This window comes from Lynx rufus, unplaced genomic scaffold, assembly GCF_022079265.1.
Source record: "Lynx rufus isolate CCGP_SWC_20201006 ecotype Redwood Valley unplaced genomic scaffold, mLynRuf1.p SCAF_22, whole genome shotgun sequence".
In the NCBI taxonomy this organism is placed as follows: Eukaryota; Metazoa; Chordata; class Mammalia; order Carnivora; family Felidae; genus Lynx; species Lynx rufus.
The window spans coordinates 224,715-247,358 of NW_025814837.1; the positions used below are offsets into that span (position 1 = coordinate 224,715).

A 22,644-nucleotide genomic window follows, 5' to 3' on the forward strand; every position below is an offset into this window, starting at 1 on the left:
ACTTTAAGGAGAACAAATGATGGCATTATCAAACTTTCAAATAAAAATTAGTATTTTGGAAAATATATGCCACGTGAACCAGGATAGCTTTGCAATACTTCAAAACTTTTCTAATTAAATTAGTGGCAATGTCAATGAGTCTGAGATTTTGACATGTTTTGATGAAATGTGTCAACATTTAGAAATTCAGCTTAGGTCAGTAAACCAATGTTTTCTGAATGAAACTTGCAGGATTTCTCAAAAACAACTTACAAACAAAGACTCATTCAAAATTTAAGATTGACTGGGGTGCCTGGGTGGCTCAGTTGGTTAAGCATCCAACTTCAGCTCAGGTCATGATCTCGCAGTTCATGAGTTCGAGTCCCGTGTTGGGCTCTGTGCTGACAGCTCAGAGCCTGAAGCCTGCTTCAGATTCTGTGTCTCCCTCTCTCTCTGCCCCTCCCCTGCTTGTACTCTGTCTCTTTCCCTCCCATTAAAAGAAAAATTCAAGATTGACATGGATTTTAAATGTAATAAGTTTAAAGAGTTTACTGATGTGGTCTCAAATTTCCACATTGCAACTAACTTTTAGGAAACTACTCCTTGCCAAGTTCTGGTGTAGTATCAAAAGGGAACATGCACAATTATCTGGAAAATAAAAATACTTTCTTTTCTCCAACTACAAATCTGTGTAATCCCAGATTTTCATATACTTTAACCAAATAACATATTGGCAAATATGGAATTAAGAAGCTGTATCAGTGAGGTTGTAGCTGCCATTTGAAAGCTGGAGAACCAGGGAAGCAGGTAGTATAATCCAGTTTGAGTCCAAAGGCTTGAGAACCAGGGGATCCTGTGGTGCAAGTCACAGTCTAATGTCTGAGGGCAGAAGATAGATGTCCCAGCTCAAGCACAAATAACAACATCACCCTTCCTCTTCCTTTTTGTTCTATTCAGTTTCCCAAGGGATTGGATTGGATGGAACCCATTGTTGGGGTGAGAGTGGATCCTCTTCAACTCAGTGGACTGATTTAAATGCTAATCTTTTCCAGAAACACCCTCACAGACATATCCAGAAATAATGTGTTACCACACATTCCTTAGCCCAGTTGACACATAAAATTAGCCATAGGAGAAGCAGAAATGAAAACTTAGCTTTTATTAAGCCACATGGATTTTCAAAAACATAAAACAATTTTACTTTTCTCACCAAATATTCTGTAAATTATTTTGTTTCATAAAAGTTCTTTCTGTTAACATAATTTTTAAAATGTATTAAGATTTTAAAGTGTGTTTTAATTTATAATATGGAAATATTAGTATATAACCCATATTAACAAAAGATCTGCAGGAATTTTAATATTTTTTAAGACTGGGGACCTGATCCTTATCTTAAACCACTCACAAAAATTAACTCAGAATAAAGACTTAAATATAACACCTGAAAATGTAATAAAACTCCTTGAAGAAAACAGAAAAAATGCTCATTGACATTGATCATGGCAATAATTCCTTAGATGAAACACCCACAAAAGTACAGGCAACACAGGCTACAATGAACATATTCCTCCTATCTGGCAATTTCATTTCGACCTTTGGAACTCCAGTCTTCCTACTGATAATTTTCATGATCTCTCAGGTTTCATTCTTTGAAACTCTATGTCCTAGTATGATGGTAAGAGGTATATGAGCACTGAACAAGATGGAGGTAAAACAATACAGGGTCATAGGGAAGTTCTCTGGAGTGGTAAGAGTGGATCTGGAGGAAAAAAAAAAAGGCAAGTCTGATGGAAAGAAAAGTGATAGGCTTTTCAGGTTTACACAGTCATAATACTGAGAATTTTTGTAAGAATGTTTGAGTGAAAATGAGGAGCTCTATCTCACTAGAGGGAAGAGTTCACACAAGAGACCAGTGATAGAGGTGCCTTGGTGGCTCTGTCAGTTAAGCATCTGACTTTGGTTCAGGTCATGATCTCACAGTTTGTGAATTAGAGCCCCGCATCAGGCTCTGGACTGACAGTATATAGCCTGCTTGAGATTCTCTCTCTCTCAGCTCGTCCACCACTTGCACTTTGTCTCCCTCTCAAAATAAATAAACTTAAAAAAACAAAGCAAAACCAAAAAACCATGACTAGTGATAATTACCACCAGACCTGAAACGAGATGATCATCAGTCCTGAGACTTAGAACTTTGTCTATCTAATTGCCAGACATGTGCTCCCAAACTGCTGTGTGAACTTTAATGTGGCACTGCATTACAAAGACAAGCACATTTAAATAAACATCCATTTACATTTTAATATCTGTATGTTTTGATAATTGTGTATGTATTTTAATGAGTGAATTTTATTTAAATTTCCATTAGTGACAAATATACCAACTAGTTATAAAGTTATAATTGTAGTAATATAAAATTCTTCTATGAATATAATTACATCTGAAATAGTCAATTTTTAAATGCCTCAAGTAAATAATAGTACATATGAAAGGCAGATATCTAATTAAACAATTTTGATCAGAAAATTCTTCTTATTTGAAAGGTCATACATGATCAGAATAAATTCAGATCCTTTGTGTACCAGAAAACTAAAACTTACACTAGTAGGGATCAAGCAAATATCAAACAAAAAGTCCTAACAGATAACATAATTGTTAATGTATTGCCAGTCAGTTTCCCAATCATTGACCTCTTTTTTTTTTTAATCTCCGTATGCCACAGATTTTGGCCGCTCATCTCTTTTTCATCTTTTAAAAATCTGCTACAAATTACTATTCCACTAATCTAGTTCTGAAATGATTTATTTTCATCCATAGTACATTAAATTTAAACAAGGCGTTTTAAATGCTTACCCAAGGGTGAGCTGAATATAGATTTGGAACACTTGGGTTCTCATTTTAGCTGCATTGCTTTGGGCAAATTATCCGGGCATCTGTATTCTTTGATGATAATTGTGATTCCTTATAATTCTAAAATGTATACAAAATGCAAAATGTGCTAGACACAATACCAGGTGTTCTACATGCCATCTCATTTAGTTAATTATCCAACAGTTCTGTAACTGTAGATACAGATAGCACGATTTTAGAAGTAAAATGGCTGATGCTCAAGGAAGGTAAGTTTTGCATATGCTCAGATGTGAAACTATTCCCTGTAAAAGGAATTGCCTTATGGTTGAGCTCTTCAATTGAATCAAAATTTGGAGTATTTTCTCAAATTATCTGAATTTACACAATAAAATGGCTTATGAAGAAGATACCTAGCTTGAAAAACCTCAGTCACAGCTAATATTAAACCTTTACAGAAATAGAATTGGAGGAAAAAAAATACTTGATGATACTTAATGCCAAAAATTTGAATATGGATTTAATAATGATTCCTGGGGATATAATCTCACAACTCCAAATAATGGGGATGAGTATAAGCAAGACTTCTGAAGATCATTTAGAAAATCAATCCGGTGATTCATTAGGATCCCCGTTATTCCTACAAAACAAATGGAAAAACAACAACAACAGAACTGTGCCAAAGCTTTGGAAATGAAATTTGAGACTTTAAGTAAAATTTTTCCACTGAAGCCTTTTTCAGAAATTTGAAAAGTGCAGTGTCTCAATCATATCTGGAAAACAGTATTTGATGGCCTTACCAATGATTCTATTTATAAGACATTGATGTCAAGATGATTATGAAGAGTTTAAATACATATTTTATAAAATAGGAGAAGAGAATGCTTTAAGTACATTACTTTATTTAATAAATCCTTTTGAATCTATTACTAAATTTGAAATTAAATGTTATAAGCAAATATATAATTAAGTTTACAAATTTAAAATTTCTTCTGGATTCTCTCATTTGGACCTTGGAAACTCCCTTGTATTTGATCAGTTATAGATACTTGCTAATGATACATGGCTAGGAAATTACAGACAAGGGATTCAAGCATAGGTATGTTGGAATTCAAAGCACATTGTGTTCAATAAATCCTGTTGTTAAAATTTTGTATAACATCCTCTGACTAGTAGGATATTTCAGAGGAGATTACTGGTTACTGAGGTATTTGAGAGAGTCTTAATGACAGATGTAAGATTTGAGTGAGTATTAAAGGATAATTAGGATTTTTATTAACAGAAGAAACATTGTAGTCACAGTGAATATCAAGAATAGTCATTGCATTTTTAAAAAAATTCTCTGTTTTGGTTGACTAATAATAATATCATTATTACTACCACTCAAAATGCCTGAAGTTTATTGAGAATTTAGTCAAGCGCCATGAATAGCATATTGGAAAATGGTCTCATTCAATTCATATAACATCGCTGAGGGTTGCTGTTGTTCTTATTCTAACAAAGAGAAAATTGAGGCTAAGAGAAAATTGAGTAAGTAATTTGCCTGATAGCATAAAGAAAATCACAGAACAGTGGTCCAAACCCAAATATATCTAAATCCATTACCTGAGTTCATAAACCATCATTCTCTGTTGCCTTAATTTTTAAAGTTGAAATACAAAAAAGTCTAGAGGAAGAGATTAGTGAAGATGAGAATTGTCAAGGAAGGGTTAATTCTGGGACTATATTTTGAGTTTGGCCCTAAAAGACTTAGATATACACTGTATAATTTAAATATGCAAAAGGGGGTATGGGAAGATATGACAATGTGAATAAAAGGGTGTAACTATAATGCCCTGTGTATGTACAACCACATTTATTCTAACTGGCCAAAAAGGAAAACATGGCTTTGCCATTGTTAATTCTTTGGAATTTTCTTCCACTGAAAGCTTTCCTTCAACAACTAGGAATACCTGGGTGTTGAGTTATGATTGACAAAAGATTCGAGGAACAAATTTTCATAATATATTACCCAAAAGGGAGTAATAAATAACCTTACCCTAACTGAATTGCCACCTTCCATTGAATGTCAAGTTATAATCTGGTTCTTTTGTCTCTGTCCACTAAATGTTCACACATAACTGTTTTCAATGAGAAATCCACATTGACAGGTACAGTGTTATGTTTTGTGAGACGTGCCTGATATTTAAGAAAAACCCAGGGAAAAATTATTGAGGGCTCTCTTCTCCCTCTTTGGACTCACTCTTCTCCTCCACTTGCCCATGGAAGGCCTTAAGAAGAATGAAATAGTGTTTAATGTAACTAAGAACACTTACATTTCACATGCAGGCCTCACTCAGGCTGTGTACACTCAGGCTGTTCAGCCTCTGCAAAATTAAAAAATAATAATAAATAAAAAATCAACATTTTTGCTTCAACTAGCAAAAGTTTTGTTTTGTCATTTCAGTTGGGAAAATCATAAAATTTTTGTTACTCTTGAAGTTAGTGTTCGGGAGTGCATTTAAAATTCCACAAGCCAACTATAATTTGGACCAATTCCATGTAAAAACCCTCATTTCCTTCTACTTCTCTTGACATCCCTGTATTGCTGCCTCCATACCTTGACTCCTAGAATTTTTCTTGCTCTAATTTCTTCCTCGCCAGTCTCTGCCAATCCATTTTTGCCCATTCATTAATGCCCAGCTCAGGTTGCATTTCATTCAGGAAGCCTTCCCTAGCCACAGCAGCCCTCACTATCTTCACATGCCTCTTAATTTCTTGAGTATTTTGAGTGATATGTATACATGTAACACAATTCCACTTCTGGTGTTAGAATCTGCATAAGCATTTGTTTGGTAAAGCACTAATATTTGGAACCAAAGGAATGGGACTTACATGCATTTCAAATACAAGTATCTATAGACTCTCTAAGTGCCAACCATGTTCCTGGAATCATCTAGCTGTTCCACTAATTGATGATTGATCATGTACAATGATACCCACTGTGACTGCCCAGTTTCTCACCTTCTGTTAGTAGCTCCTTAGGATCATTCACTTTCCAGCCTCTGTAGAAATGATCTTCCTTATTCTGTGTCTATCTTTGACACTTTTTCCAGGAGAAGATATGATTCTACTTCCCCTAGGCCCTACATTTAAGGCTCTCTGTCTTGTCACTAGATTCTCCTGGGGGTCATTTTGTGCTTGGGCTTAAAATCACTAGACCTTACCGACTTTTTAGTTTCCTGACACACCCTATAAGCATTGACCTCCAGAAATCTTATTCTCAAAACATTCATTTTATAGCTTGTATGGTGTTTTGTATGCTATTCTTTTTTTTAATCTGAATTGTCTTACATTTATTCAACACCATTTGTCTTTTATTACATACATGTATCATCTATCTACCTACCTACCTATGAATTGTCTTGTTATCCAGGCAGCCAAATATATGAAGGGATAAGAAATTATATAGGAGGGGGTTCCTGGGTGGTTCAGTTGGTTAAGTATCTGAGTTCAGCTCATGTCATGATCTCACAGTTTGTGAGTTTGAGCCCCGCATCAGGCTTTATGCTGATAGCTCTGAGCCTGGAGCGTGCTTTGAATTCTGTCTCCCTATCTCTCTGCCCCTTCCTTGCTCACACTTTTTCTCTCTCTCTCAAAAATAAACAAACATTAATTTTAAAAAAAGATTATATAGGATAAATATCTACATTAAAAAGATGGATCATCTGGCTTCTTGTTTGGCATAACAATTTAGTTCAAGGAAGCTGGGTACCATATCATGTAACTGGGATACATGGGTACCATATCATGTAACTTATAACTGGGAGCATATTAGGTGCTCAATAAATTTGTACTCAATAATACATAAGCAGTAATTCTTCACTGTTAATGCTAATAATATATAGGAGCAAGAGAATTTTTGAGCAGCCCAACTTAATGTCTGTTGAATCAATGGTTAAGCAGTTGTCTTCCAGACTTCTAGGGTTGATCCAATACATTGTATCCAGGTAAAATCAATATTGTACATACAAAAAAAACTGCACACTTTGCTTATGCTTTGAAAGATATTGAACAGTTCAGCTTTTCTGAAAAGTGAAGCTAACACTTAATGTATTTATGAGGTGTTATTAATATTTTATTCAAAATTACAAAATAAAAACATACTCAGTGGTAAAAATAGGCCAGGAAAGAACAGTACAAAAAACAAGAAAATTCCCTATTGCCCCACAACTAAAAGTCAAGCAGCAGAAGCCTGTCATTTCTATCTTGGTCCTGTCAGACACTTACTTACAACTGTACCTGAATGGTTTCATTTAAGTTTGCATGTCTCTTCTTGTCCTTGCTTGTCCTACAGGATGTGTGTTAACAAGCATGCAAATAACTGAAAAGCAAAGAGCAAGAGAGGGGTGAGTCAAGAGAACAGAAATTCCTCCTACATCAGAACTAGCTTATATGCCCTAGTACGTTTTCACACACAACTATCAATATTTATCAATAACCCAGGTCAATTCTACCAGTCTTCTGCCTGCAAATCACAAGAAATATAGTGACAGATGTGTGGAGCACAGACCTGACCTTCAGAATAGCTGTCATGGGGGCTCTCAGGGAGAGATCCAAGAAGCTGCTATGGGCAGGTAGCCAGGCAGAGTAAACAATCAGGAAGGGTTCCCAGCTCCAAGACTTTCTCCCTGTTGCTTTCAGTGGAGAGAAGGCACAAATTCCCATCTGTCTTTCTCAGTATTATGAAGAAAAACATTCACGAGAGATGATGCTTCTGATCCAAAAGTATAGATATTTAAGCAGCCTTTAAAAACACAGATTTGTGTTCTTTTAGAATGCAGAAACTGGAAGGTGTAACAGGAAATTACAATTTACAGAGTTTATGTTGATTATCCCCACATACCAGAATGCAGAACATTGGAGAAATGTCAGAAGTCAGCTAAGTTTTTCCCATTTTCTCAGAGTGGACATTCATTTCTTTTTATATTTATTTATTTTCCATGCATTTGTTTGGTTTTGGTTTGAAAGCATTTTCATAGACTTGAATGAAGTAAGCAGTAGGGAATAGTGCTTGGATGTTCACTGTAGGCCAGCCGTTTGTGTGGCGATACTTATGATCAAGATGTTTACTATCTTAGTGCCTTAGTTTCCTCCAATGTAAAATAAGGATGAAAATAGTACCACCTAATGTTGTAAGAATCTAATGAGTTAGTATAGATAAAGCATTTTAGAACATAACACCTGCCACATTGTAAGTGCTCAATAATTACTGGCTATTTTTAAGTCTCATAACATAGTTAAATCAGCTATTTTCCCTATTTTATCAACAAAGAAGCACAGATATTATCAAGTAACCTGAGTAAGGTTAAAGAGTAGTCAATGGCAAAGTCAGAGATGCTCTTTGCAGAATATTACTTTTGGGTTCACATAGGTGTTAATTAATGATTTTATTTGTAGAAGAATTTCAAATCACATTGACTTCTTTCACAGAACCTCTATTGCTCTTACTTTTTCATTAATTCTTTTGTGTATTTAAAAAAATTTTTTTAATGTTTATTTTTGAGAGAGACAGAGACAGAATGCCAGTGGGTTAGGGGAAGAGAGAGGGAGACACAGAATTAGAAGTGGGTGCAAGGCTCTGAGCTGTCAGCACAGAGACCGATGCAGGGCTCGAACTCACGAGCTGTGAGATCATGACCTGAGCCAAAGTCGGACTCTCAACCGACTGAGCCAGCCAGGCACTCCTCTTTTGTGTATTTTTATTTCTATTTATTAAGCAGATTATAAACTCTGTAGAATGGGGTAATAGTATTTATATTTCTTCCACATCTTTCTCAGCCCCTGCTATAATACTATAAAAGAAGAATTGCCCTGGATGCTTGTTAAAAATGGAAAGACTATCCAAGACTATTGCAATAGAGGTCAAGACATTGCATGCAATAATGGAGAGAGACTGAACTCAATTCCCTGGAAACAAGAGGTGGGAGGATTTTTAAACACTGTGGTGAGGTAATGGGGAGAAAAACACAACCTGGAGGTTAGTGGAAGGAATTTGTTCAGTGTGGGTAGGCCATCTGTGTTTCCTAATTGTCTAGGAAGTTAGGTTCCTACCCTTCCACTGAGATGGGAGACAGTGCTCCTATCTTTTTTAGTGATTACATCTCAAAGGATGGCTCCCAGGACCTAAAGGAAAACATTCCTGAGTTGTAGAAGATTTCCATCTCAAAGAGGTAGAGAATGAATTTACAATTGCAAATTTTCAAATGTAAATGTTCTAATGCTTTATTATTCTTTAATTTGTTCCTTGTAATCCAAAAAGATCTTAGTCAAACTTATTTTTACAATGCATATGGGTTGTGTTAATATTTTTTTGTCAGGGAGGGAGTTACATGGAGAAGTCAAATGAATCAGTCAGTGAGTTTAATGAATCATAAATAATCTCTTGTCCTGGGCAAAATTTTTTTTCAGTGCTATGATTTACAGGCAGTCAAATATATTGCCTCTTTGTGTGTATGTGCTGTCTTTGCCCATTTTCTGGTGGAAGTGTTCAAAATCTTTAAGATGCTCTAAAAATAATTAAGGAAAATACATGAAATAAGAAATTGGCTATTCAGATTTAGACATTTGGGATGTTTACAAAGTGGAAACAGTAGCATCTAGGACTCAAGGGAAAGGTATACAGACATCAAATGGAAGATAATAAAGTCCATAATGGTGACTGGAGAGTCACTGACATGGTGTGATAAGGGAAGCCCTGTAACAGAATGTAAAAATGTGAGGTTAACTCTGTGTATGTGTATTGTCATTTTTACTTCAAAATATACTTAAAGTGTTCACCAGGAAAATATCTTGGTCTTTCTTAACTGTCATTTTTAACCTGTGTCAGTATATTTTAGAAAAGGTCCCTGTGAAAAGTCCAGTAGATACTTGTATATAATCATTACTGATCACATGTTAGGATATTTTACAGGGTATCTAAATGAAAAGGAGAGGAGAAATGACTGTCAGTGAGATTTCCAAGGGTTAACTAAAATTATCTGTTCTCTTAATTGACAGAAACTCACCATCTGGAGCTGCCATATTTTCTGTAAAGAATTTTTTTTTTTTAATTTTGGTGACACTATAAGAGAGAAAATGAGCATATAATTCCTATTCTGACTGCTGAAGGGAGCAGTCTAGACCTAATTAACTAAGGGGTTAATGATAGTATTTTAGAATATGTGTATACATCATCCCTCTCTGTGCCTTTGCTCTTAAAAGCACAGCAGCCAACCACAGACAACATGAGAACTTTGAATAGCAAAGTTCCTAATGGTAGCTTGTAGGATGGACCAAAAAGTTTCCTGAAAGTCAATTTGCAAATAAAGTTCAATAAGGGAAACAGTACAGTTGGAGTTAGAACAGTGTACTGGCAATCACTTTATAAAATATATTTTGCATATCTATAATTATTTTGTACTTAAGGGTTATATAGTTTATGCTTCCTGCAATAGTTAATGCCTATAATTTTAATGCTTGATTACTACACTAGAATTCGTATTATTTCTATTGTCTAGCTTTCTATGCCTGTAATGAAATTAATCTTACAGTGTTCACATGATAACCAGACACTCCTTCTGGCAAGGATATGATTTTAGGAGAAGGTAGCCAGCCTCCTTAATGGGGTAAACTGTGAAAATTCAATTTTTGTTAATATTACATTCCACAGATAGAATAAGATGACAGAATAAGGCTTTGTTTCTAAAATTTCCAACAAATCAGAAATGATGGATGACCTCTACTTAATGATAAAATGAATATTACCAATGAATTCCATCATTTTGAATCCCAAGCTTAGTTCTCAATCTATCTTACTTGACCTATAAGCAACATGTGCCACTGGTCTTTTTTTTCCCCTTGAATTTTGAAGCATCCCTCATTTGGCTTCCAGGTTTCCACATTCCCCAGGTTATCTTATTATTTTATTGGCCACTGCTTCTAAGTCTCCTCTACTGGTTCTCTTCCTTTACCTGCTATGCAAATGTGGAAAGTGCCAGGGATTTATTTACACTCAAACAAACACTCAGGACCATGGCTTAAATACTATCTACATACCTTTGAACCCTAAATTTATATCTCCAGGCTGATTTTTCGTTACTTTGAAAACTAGATGTATATTTTCAACTGCCAGACTGACATCTCTTCTTCTCCATTGGAATAATTAATAAGGCATCTCAAACTTAAAGATTTATGAACATTCTTAATTTCCTTACCCCTGAAATTTTTCCTACCATGCTTTTTTCATTTCAGTAAATAATACTGAATGAATAGTACACTGTTCACCCCAATTGACCAGGCCACAAAACTAGGAGCGATCCCTAATTTTTCTTTAAGTACACTTGCAATCTGGGGGCAATACCTTCAAAGTCAAATATGGCCATTTCTCACCACATTTTCTACCATCATCCTGAACCGCTACCATGTATTTTCAAAACACTTTACTATATTCCTACCTTCCTTTTTTTCTACTGTAGACTCCCTGTGGTCTATTCACATACATATTGATCTTTCTGAAAATGTAACTCTGGGAATGTCACTTCTCTTCTTAGTCTCCCCGTGACTTCTCATTACACTTAACTCCTGCATAGGACTTAATGTATGCTTTTTTTTTTCCTTCTGTAATCAATAATTGACATAATTGCAATATGGGGTCAAAATCCTTAGATTTGAATCTAGACTCTATTTTGGAACTTTAAATTACTAATCATTTGAGCTTTCAATGTCTTTATCTCTAAATGGGCATGGTAATAGTACTTCCTTGTAAGGTTTTTAGTTTTGAGAATTAAATAAGGTATTTGATAAGAATCACTTAAAACTGGCATTTTCTACTTTTCTTGTATAATTTTTAAGAAACACAGAGAATGAGTTTGTAGTACATATTCAACATTAAAGATTATCATGATGTTGATATTTCCTCCACGGAACCACTGAGTTTCATGGAGACAAAGAGTGGGTTTATCTTGTATATCCCATATCCAGAGACAACTTTGGGGTTAGCACATATCCGGGGACCAGTAAGTCACTGCTGAATGAAAGAAATAATGAAATAATCTAATAAAAATTGTTGTCTATCCTTATCCTCAGTTCCTTTTTCTCCTTTTGATTCTCTCTTTACCAACTCCTCATATACTTACATTTTCCTCTGACCTACAAAAACCCTTCTTCAGAATCCACCCTTCCTCTCTGTTCATGCTCTTTTCTACTCTGCTTTACATTATGCCCAAAGTAAGCTGAATGTACCTTTGAGCTTTTTTTTAAGTTTACGTATTTATTTTTGAAAGAGAGAGAGAAGAGAGAGTGATACAGAGAGACAGAGAGGGAGAACACGAGCAGGGGAGGGGCAGAAAGGGAGAGAAAGAATCCCAAGCAGCCTCTCCACTGTCAGCACAGAGCCTGATGTGGGGCTTAAACTGCGAGACCATGACCTGAGTCAAAACCAAGAATCAGATGCTTAACCTACTGAGCTACCTAGGTGCCCCTACCTTTGAGCTTTTAAGGCATCTCTCATGTTCTCATCACATCAATTTATTGCCTTAGATGTCATACTTGTTTCTCTATTGAATAGCACTAGGAAGAAGAAAAGAAAGTATAAACAGCATGTGTGTGCACGTGTGTGCATGTATAAGTTTTCTTCTGTCTGGGAACTAGTTTTAGGAAACTGAGCAAACAGGAAATTCATAGATGGCTATCAAAAATCTATCACTTTTCCTCTTAAGAGGGTATGGCAGTCATTAATATCATATACAAAAGATACTTGGCTCTTTGCCTTCTGGACAAGAGCAAATCTACTAGATTTTCTTCTGTTTGCATGGAGCCATGTGATTGGTTCTGGCCAGTGAATTTTAAGTGCGATGACACGTGTTACTTCTAATCCAAAGCATCTAATTATTACTGTGAGGCTCTTCAGAGGTCTTTTTTTCTTTAGTATGGTGACTGACCTTATTAAAGATAGTAGCTGTTTCAATAGGTAGTGCCCCTAAGTGTCTACAAGGAGCAGAGTCCTCCGGGAATCTGTGATAAACATTTGGTGTAGGTAACAAACTTCGGTCATTTTGTACCATTGAGATTTACAGTGTGTGTTATTTCAACATAACGTTGCCTATTCTGACTTATCATAAGTTGATCTTCTCAACAAAATTGTTATTGTCTACTTGTTTCTTTTGCAGTAAGAAAAATATAAATAAGGAACATGCTAAGTACTCAAAAGCATAATATAATTTTAAGTCTCAGTCTCTGCTACCATACTTTTGCATATAAACTTAGTAGAAAAACAAACATATGGTCATGGTTGTGCTTATGCTTCTATCAGTACAGGTTAAAGATCATGAAATTTCAGAATCTACTCTGAGCCTCTCATTTACAAAATGTTTGCTTGTGGGAAAACTACACCTAGTTAGAAATCTAATTTTCCTTCTATTTTATGTTAATACCAATATTAAAAAATGAACAAATGAAATAAAGCTGTATCTCCATGGTATCCAATTATTCATTTGATTTGGTTCATAAAAAAAAAATCCTAGTCAATTTGAACACTTGATTCTATGTCGAGAAAACATCTTGTTAACTGACTGACCATATGTCTCTGTACCACATAGATACTGTACAGGGAAAAGATAGAATTGTAGTGTTTCTGTGATTTGTCTTCTGGGCTCAGACCCAGGCTTTCACAGAGAGTGGAATGATGTTGTCAATTTGTGGGGCAGAGACAGAGCATGCTACTCTCCAAGGAAAAGGGAGAAAATTCTCCTTCTGGCCTCTTAAGAGATTTTTACCCTACAGTCAAATTATTTGATAGTATCTAAGAAAATGACCCAGCTAAGAAAAAGGAGTAAAATAAAATCAACCCCTTTGAGTCTACCACTTATATATGTAGACATTGAAACAAAAGAATTACTTTCTTTCTCTTAAATTCTATGGGCTTGGAAAGATCTTTTTAACTTTGTTTAAAGGAAGTGCTAACCTATTGGCTCCTAATGACACTGATTAATTGCTTTTCCCAGCATTGGTAAAATTGTCAATTCCATTAGTTTCTCATGCATTCCAGGTCCAAGATTTCCTACAAACTCTTTTATGTAGCTTTTAGAACTTACAGAAAAATCCAATAAAATGAAAGGAGATATTTTCCTGTATTTTAAAATAATTATTTAAGAATAAAATAGAGAACTAATCCAGCTTCATATTATAGACGTTGGAAATCTAGTTAATACCACCTGTTCTTTCCTCATCTACTCAATTATTACTCCTTCACGCTCCTTTCTCTGCCTTAATTGACAGGATATATTCAAATATTTGTATTCATTAAAGCTTCAATCAATTATCTTTCACGGCAATTGTTATTTTATGTTAAATTGAATAATTAATTACTATGTGTCCTACATAGTGAATATAGATTCATTGAGGGCAGGGACTATATCTGATTTTGTTCATTGAGCATACAGCTCAGATCTTGCACTAAGTACTTAGAACAGATTTGCTTAAAAAAGGACATATTTCAGTCAGTGTATCTCTACATGGGCTAACTACAGAAGTCCACCATTGTTAATACCTTAGCTTGCCATGCTTAAGATATAGAAAATAAACTGTTTTCTCATCCATCAGTATATATTCCTGATATTCTTAAGTTGTTTGCCACTGCTGTTATTCTGCTTCTCTCATTTATTCCAAGCATATACAAACAGCTCCCTTCCATTACTTTGGTTTGAATTGATTTCCTTTCGATCCGTTTTTCTCAGTGAGCCAGAGATGTCAGTTTTGCCTCAAATTTTATGATCAGTTCATAAATATCAGGAGTTTTAAAGACTTATTTACATGCACATAAATATTTATTAAGAAAACACCAATATTTACTCTTTGCCTTGCACAGAAGGGAGCCAACACACAATTTTACTATTCCTTGGATGAATAGATATTTAAAGTGTATTGAAAAAGAGGCTTTCTCTATACTGAATACACATGTGGCTCTTTTCAGAGGATAACACATGTCTAGCCAGAGGAGAATTTTAAATATATGCATGTTTGCTCTCCTCTCCTGACCCTTTACCTTGACCCATGGTTCCCCAAGGTAACCCTAGTTCTGATGTGTGGCAACAGCATATATGGAGTATCCCAAAGGTAAAGGCAAACATCCTTCCAACTACCCCAGCCCTTCCTTTCCTCAATCCACTTTTGCTGAAAACCAATGCTTATGAATTAATATAAACAAATTTAGTGTTGGGTTCTGTATGGAAGGAGAAGGTATTCTTTGACTCTCCTAGGGTCTCTGGCTTAGTCTGAAAACTAAACTGACAAAGACATATTAATAGGAGAAAAACATAACAATTTATCTAATATAAGATTTGCATGACATAGGAGACTTCATAAGGAAAGTGAAGACCTGAAGAAACAGTTAGACCTGACTATTTTTATGCTGGGTTTGATGAAAAGTGGAAAGTTGTAGATGGACAGGATAGTTTAAAGAGTATGAGGCTAACTGGGGGAAACTCAGCAAGGCCTGTTTGTTTGGAATCTTCTCAGTGTCCCTTTGTCTTTGAAGATAAGAATGTTCCTTTCCTCCAGGTATAGGGAGGCCCCCCTTCACATGAGGTTATTAAGATCTAGGTCAGGAGATAGGGGTGGGAGAAATGTCAGAGTGACCTTCCTGCTTCTGTTGTTTTCTCAAATACTTTCAGCTTCAAATATTTAATATGCCAAGGTGCCATATTTTGGGGTAGTTTGGCCTGAACCCCATTGCTTCTGATGGACATTTCCAATGGGAAAATTTGCTCACTTTTTAGTGGAATCAGTTTTTTCCAGAATGATCCTAATTGTTTTTTGTTTTTTTTTTTTTTTGGTGGCTATAAACACTTGTTTATACAATGCATGTTTTGCCTCAATAGCCCATGTAGAAGGATAAACATTCATCTGGCCTCTAAAATCTACCATTATCTCCTGTTCTTGAAGGTATCACAGTAGTTCTTGAACCTTGCATTTAGGATTCCTGGGATAGAATGGGACATTATTAATAACTGATTTGCTTGTTGGGGCTGAAGGAGAAATAGTGATTTACAATGAATCACTAGTCGGTTTGCTATTAATAAGGTAAAAGGGCACAAGGGAGTGTTTGTGAGAAAGGGGTATGTTGAATTTATTTTAAGACTTTTATTTTGAGACTAGGGGTAATCCAGGTGGATATTTTCAGTGAACAATGAGAAATTCAGGTCTGAATTTTCACAGAGGGAATATGGCTGGAGGCAACAGATGTAGGAATCCCAATGTAGGTGGAATTTTAAAATATGGGAGTGAATAAATGTGTCTGGGGAATGTGCATAGTCAGGCCTGCCTCTAGTAACCTTGACTCTTGACCCAGGTCAAGAGTAAAAATGAATGCCCATGGAGGTTCCAAGGGCTAGGTCTATCCTTTTTTTTTTTTATCTTGGACTTTGTGCTTTATCTCAAGAGAACTTCTACCCACATATCCAAGCTCTCTATACCCTCTCACACTCCATTCCCTTCAGAGAGCCACCATTTAACAACCTCCTTCTACAGGGGCATACTTACTGGTGAAGGGAAGACTTCCATTGGGAGAGTAGATCTAGAGATGAGGCCCACGAAGTAGATAAGATCATCTGGGTAGGTAATTCTGAGGTCCCATAAATAAAGTTCTAGAAAGGTATGTAATCTAGGTTAGTAGCTAATCTTGACCTCTTCACCCTTTGTAGATGGGTATCAACAGAGGAGGGCCAGAGAAGTGACCTCTTGTGAGCAGGGACCACCTGGCAAAGGTCTTAGGCATTAAAGCCCGAGGACATGACTACAAGTAACAAGAGGTTGAGTTTAAATTTCTGGGCAATACCTATCTTTAGTATATGAATAGAAGACAACCAGCAGGAGAGAGAGAAAGAGAAAGGTATTTCACAAAATCCAACGGAGGATGAAATTTAAAAGAAGACTAGTAGTAATAAATAATACAGAGAATTTTTTTAAAAGCTAACACTGCAAAACAGTACTGGGTTTGGAGATGATAATAAAGTATTTTTAAACTTTTTTAAAGGAATTAATATGTAAGTAAACCTTTAATCCATTTTTTCTAGTAACATGGGGTAGAATCTTTTATTTTAAAACATTTTTAAGAATTGTAGAATAAACATAGCATAAAATTTACCATTTTAACCATTTGTAAATGTACAAGTTAGCAGTGTTAAGTACATCCACACTGTTCAACTAATTTCCAGTAGTCTTTGCCATATTGCAAAACTAAACTATACCCATTAAACAACTTCCCTTTTGCTCCTTTATCCAGCCCTTGAAAACTATCATTCTACTTTCTGCCTCTATAAATTTGACTACTGTATGTACCTCATATAAGTAAAATCATATGGTGTTTGTCATTTTGTGACTGATTTATTTCACTTAGCATAATACCCTTTCATCCACGTTGTAGTATGTGTCAAAATTCTTTTGAAGGCTAAATAGTATTCCATTGTGTGTATATACCACATCTTATCCATTCATCTGTCTGTGGACACTTGGGTTGTTTCTACCTTTTAGTTAGTGCCAATAATGCTATGAACAGGGTGTACAAATATTTCTTCAAGACCCTGCTTTCAATTATTTTGTGTATATACACAGAAGTGGGTTTGCTGGATTGTATGTTAATTTTAAGATTTCTTGAGGACCTGCATTTTCCATAGGGCTGCACCACTTTAATTCCTACTAACAGTGTACAAGGATCACATATTCCCATTTCCTTGCCAATAGTTCTTTTCTTTTTTTTCCTAGTCACCATCCTGATAGGTGTGAGGTGGCATTTCATTGTCATTTTGACTTACATTTCCCTAAAGATTAATTATGTACTTATTGGGCAGGTCTATTCAAGTCTTTTGTCCATCTTTTAATCAGGTCATTTGCTTTTTTGTTATTGAATTGAACAAGTTCTTTATGTATTTTGGATATATATATATCCAAAATATATAATATATATTATATATTATATATTTTGGATATTAATCTCTTACCAGATATATAATTTATAAATATTTTCTCCTGGGGTTTGCCTTTTTGTTCTGTTAATTATGTCTTTTGATGCACAGAATTTAATATTTATGCAATCCAATTAATTTTATTTTCTTCTATAACCTGTGCTTTTGATGTTATATCCAAGAAACTGCCAAATCCAGTGTCATGAAGTTTTTCCTCTTGTTTTTGTCTAAGAGTTTTATAGTTTTAGCTCCTACATATAGGTCTTTGTTCCACTGTGAGTTAATTTTTGTGTATGTGTAAGGTAAGGGTCCAACTTTGTTGTTTTGCATATGAACATCCAGTTTCCCAACATCTCTTGTTTCAATGAGTATCCTTTCCCATTGAAAGGTCTTGCAACTCTTGTCAAAAATCATTTGACCATATATGTGAGGGTTTATTTCTGGGATCTCTATTCTATTCAATTGGTCTATATGTCTGCTTTATGCCAGTACTATACTGTTTGGATGACTATAGCTTTGTAATAAGTTTTGAAATCTGGAAGTATGAGACCTACAACTTCATTGTTCTTTTTCAAGGTTGTTTTGACTACTTGGCATCTCTTGAAATTCCATATACATTTTAGGATGGATTTTTATTTTCTGTAAAACACATCATTAGTACTGATAGACTTCATTGAATTTGTAGATTACTTTGGCAAATATTAATAACTTAGCAATATTAAGCTTCTCAATCCATGTAAATGAGATGCTTTTCTATTTATTTGTAATTGTTTACTTTGTCAGAACAGTTTCAGTGGAAAAGTAAAGCAGATAACTAATTTTAGTGAATTGATCTATGGATAGTATGTGAGTATGGACTGTTCTTTGAGTAAATGAAACCTGGAGAAGGAGACAAGCTAGACAGTGACAAGAAGGAATAAAAATCATTTGGGAAAAAAATTGTCAAACATAGAAAATACAGTGAAATACATAGAAAATCCTTCTTAGTGAAGGAAAGAAGCCAGTAAAGAAGAAAAAGTTGAGGGCAAGAGGGAATGGGAGAAGAACTAATTTTTGGAAGAAATGAAAAGGAATCAAATCCTTAAGTCAAGTGTGAAAAGTAGCCTTGAATAAATGAACATTTAAATAGAGCTAAAAAGGAAACAATGAAGTCTAAACTCAGAAGTTTGATGATAGAGAATAGAGAGAGCTTTTGCCCAGCACACTTACTTTCTTTGTGAAGTAGAGGGGCAGGCCATCTGCTAGGCTGGAAGGAGCTTGTTCTGGGACAGAAAGAATGTGTAAAGTAATTACATGACATACAAGGGGTGATGGCCACGGAAAAGCAAAAGAATGGTTGCCAAGGATTGAAGATCCAGCTGAAATTGTCAAGGACCAACTTGGAGGTTTAAACAATTTTATCTGGCAGGATTTGAATACTTAAAGAAGACTTAGAAGTTTGTAGCATTTTTGTATCAAAGAATAAAAGGTTGGAGACTTGAGGATGCTACTGAGAGAGGCCTTCATACTGTTAAGCAAGAAGTGACTATACAGGAAGTAAGGAAGTAAAATTTAGGAGGAAGATGATTGTTTTGGAAAAAAAAAAGTAAGCTCAAAAGACTGTCATTGAAAACAGTGAGGAGGTTTGTGTCAGTGCCCAGTATTTTCCGCATCCAAAGAAACTGATTTCTGGGGCACCTGGGTGGTGCAGTTGGTTAAGCATCTGACTTTGGCTAAGGTCATAAACTTGCGGTTTGTGGGTTTGAGCCCTGCGTCAGGCTCTGTGCTGACAGCTCAGAGTCGGGAGCCTGCTTCTGATTCTGTGTCTCCTTCTTTCTCTGCCCCTCCCCTGCTTGTGCTCTCTCTCTCAAAAATAAACATAAAAGAAAAAATCATTTCCAAGGAACAATCTAAGGCAAGAGGAAGCACTTGCTATGTCATGCTCTTGTCATTAAGCATTGAACGTGGTGTCAGGAGACATTGGGGCTCATGTTAGCTCTGCCATTAATTGGCTGCATGACCTAGGATGAGTCAATTAATTTCTGGAGGTCTCAAGTCCTGTAACTGGATAACTTCCAAGTTCCCTTCAATTTCTAGTTCTTTGACTAAGCTCAATGGAATTTCTTCTGCCATCATTATCCAGTGACCCTATTTGAGCTATTTTATATTTCTTTGGACCTCGGATAAATGCCATGTTAACAAGTCATACATGGACTGACAACCATTAAAAAGGTTGCAAAGGGAAGTGTGTCAATATTTCTAATTCCCTCCTTACATGAAAGGTCAATGTAATTCTTTTCACTACAATATAGCTCATGTTGGAGGAAGGAAATATACCCAGAATCACGTTGCTACCAATCAATAAGCACCAAACTCTATTACTTATGCTACATTCCAACAGTATAACATAATTCCAGTTCAAAAAGAAAGAAAATTTTACAAATTATTTAGTGACGTTTTCCCCTTATTTAAGGTGAAGGTTATCTCAAGAAGTTCAAAGTATTTGTTTACATAAATTCACTCATAATTTTAATACTCAAACACATACACAATCTGGTAAGCACTATATTGAATTCTGGGTAAAAATGAGTAAGATATAGTCTGTCTAATGCAACTAACTAGCAAGTGACTGAGCAAGAATTTGAATAAGCATTTGAATTCATATTTATAAGATTTCATTTGAACTCTTAAGTATAAGAATTCAGGCTTAACCATTAGGCTTCTCCCCTTCTTCAAAAAGTGTACTTTCAAGTTAATCAATATGAAAACAAATATGGAAAGAAATGTGATAAATACCATGTAGAAGGAGTCACAAGGTACATAAGAGAAAGCTTTTAACTCATTTTGGAGGGGTCAAGAATGCATCACAATGAAAGTGACATTTCATTTCTGTCTTGATATATGATTATTGGTTGTTAAGGCTGACAAGAAAGGAAAGATAATTCCAGCTAAGGGAAGAGCAGGTACAAAAAGAATGGAGGGAAGACAAGCAAAGCACATTCAAGAAAATCTGTATTATTTGGTATGCTTTGGGCCAACAGTCCAGGTGCAAAGTGAGAGATGGTTCTGAAAAGGTAAATAGGCAGGAATCACAGAAATGTCATGCAAGTCTGTATTGTGTCCAAATGCCAGTCCATGATGAAATTCACCCCATTTTGGCATGAAATAGGAAAAAAAGGACCATGTAGGTGATTTTTAACATTTACCTATATGAAATTACATCTTTTGTTTTGATATTACTTTTCTTCTCATTTGACAGTTTGCTTTGAAAATGAACTTCCTTAATGAATTGATGGTACTAATAGGTTTAGTTTTTCCTCCCCCACCCCTTCCTTTCTTCATTCTTCTTTTAGTGTCTGTTCTTAGATGGGAAGATTGTGTTGAATAGCTTTTTCAAGTCCCTACCTGTTGTATACTGGTGTAGGAAATTTAATATGGCCATTAGCACTATCTCTACCCCTTCCAAAAAACAATAGCAATCCTGTTCTTTGTCTTTTTAATCAGTTCTCTTTAAAGCTATCCTGTTTCAGGTAAATATTTAACCAAGTCTAGGTGTTAGGATTTGCCACTGTCTGGTTCAGAGTTCCATCCTCAAGAGCTTGGGCTGAGGTTTCACAAATCCAGAATGAGACTCCTGTCAAAGTAAGGGAATGCTAATTTACCTTCCTCTAATTCTCTCCCTCCCCATTCCATCAACCTTAAGAAAGGGAGTTACAGAGAAGGGATTGGTATCTGCTTCTAAGTCACTGTGGACACTAGTGACTACCCTACAGGTTGGTCTTTGGCACTGAGAAGATTATCTCTGCTGTGTTAGCTTGTCATTCAGTTCCCAGGTGATCTGAAAGAATGCTAACATTGGAGATCCCATGTTGCAGTTTCACTTCTTTTCTATCCTCATACAGAAATCTCTGCTTTATCTCCCAGACATCAATTCCTGGTTCTCTGGGACAGTCTGTGGCCAACCAGAAACAGAAATTTCTTCCCACACCTGATCTAGGCCACATGATAGCCTAAGAATTTCAGCCATGACTACCTTGGATCTGTGGAAATCAGGACTGGAGGTCCCCAATGTATTATGTTGCTTTGCTCTTTATCTAAGTTCATTTACCATAGTTCAGTGTCAGCATGTTGGCATATTCTGCTGTTCAGAAAACATCCAGTGTCCAGCTAGGAAATGGGATACAGATACAATAGTATTTTATAAACAGGCACACAAAAAGTAGCCCTCTAAGACACATCAGATGGAAAGCAGAAAAGAGTGTCCTGATCACTGTTTCTTGGCACACAAAGAATTTTCTTTTTTAGATTCCTTAAAAATATTTCTAGAAGCAAATAATACCTAGCTAGTCTGAAATTTGATGCAAAATATGAATGCCTGGCACCAGGAATCAAACTCTCATTGAACGTGGCCATTTGAAATCTATCTTTGTTTCCAACGGTGGGTTCTTTCCAGAGCATGTCCTATAGCTGTTGATAACCCCAGAGGATCAGAAGGGAGTCCCAGTAATACTTTACATCATTTTATAATATTTGCTGAAATAAAAACTGGACAAGTATATTAGTCAGAACCCATTCAGTGCTAATAGAACTCCATATATGGAGTTCAAACAACAACAACAAGGCATACGAAATGAATTTATTTGGTCCTTTAACTGGAAAACTCAATTCAGTTGGCTTCAGGCATAACTTGATTCAGAGCCCCTAACAATATCATCAGAATCTTTCCATTTTTGTTTTTCTTACTTTTCTATTGACTTTATCCTCAGGTAGGCACTTGAACTTCACAAAGTTAGCTATTCCTATCATGATTAATTCTGAATAGTGCTAGCAAATTTTTGAGGGAGGTACATGGCTAGTCTTGTTT

General features: G+C 35.6%; 1 protein-coding gene and 1 long non-coding RNA gene across 2 annotated transcripts in view; one reads left to right on the forward strand and one right to left on the reverse strand.

Annotated features, from left to right (window-relative positions):
• Positions 1-22,644, forward strand: part of RIT2 (Ras like without CAAX 2) — a gene marked incomplete at its 5' end in the record, with an annotated part of 239,965 nt that overhangs the window by 191,655 nt on the left and 25,666 nt on the right. The gene's annotated exons all lie outside the window — the stretch shown is intronic.
• Positions 3,242-7,523, reverse strand: LOC124517644 (uncharacterized). Its single transcript, XR_006963520.1, has 4 exons — positions 7,376-7,523; positions 7,105-7,186; positions 5,139-5,189; positions 3,242-3,463 (listed from the first exon to the last, which is right to left on the reverse strand). It is a non-coding gene; the product is annotated as an uncharacterized LOC124517644 (long non-coding RNA).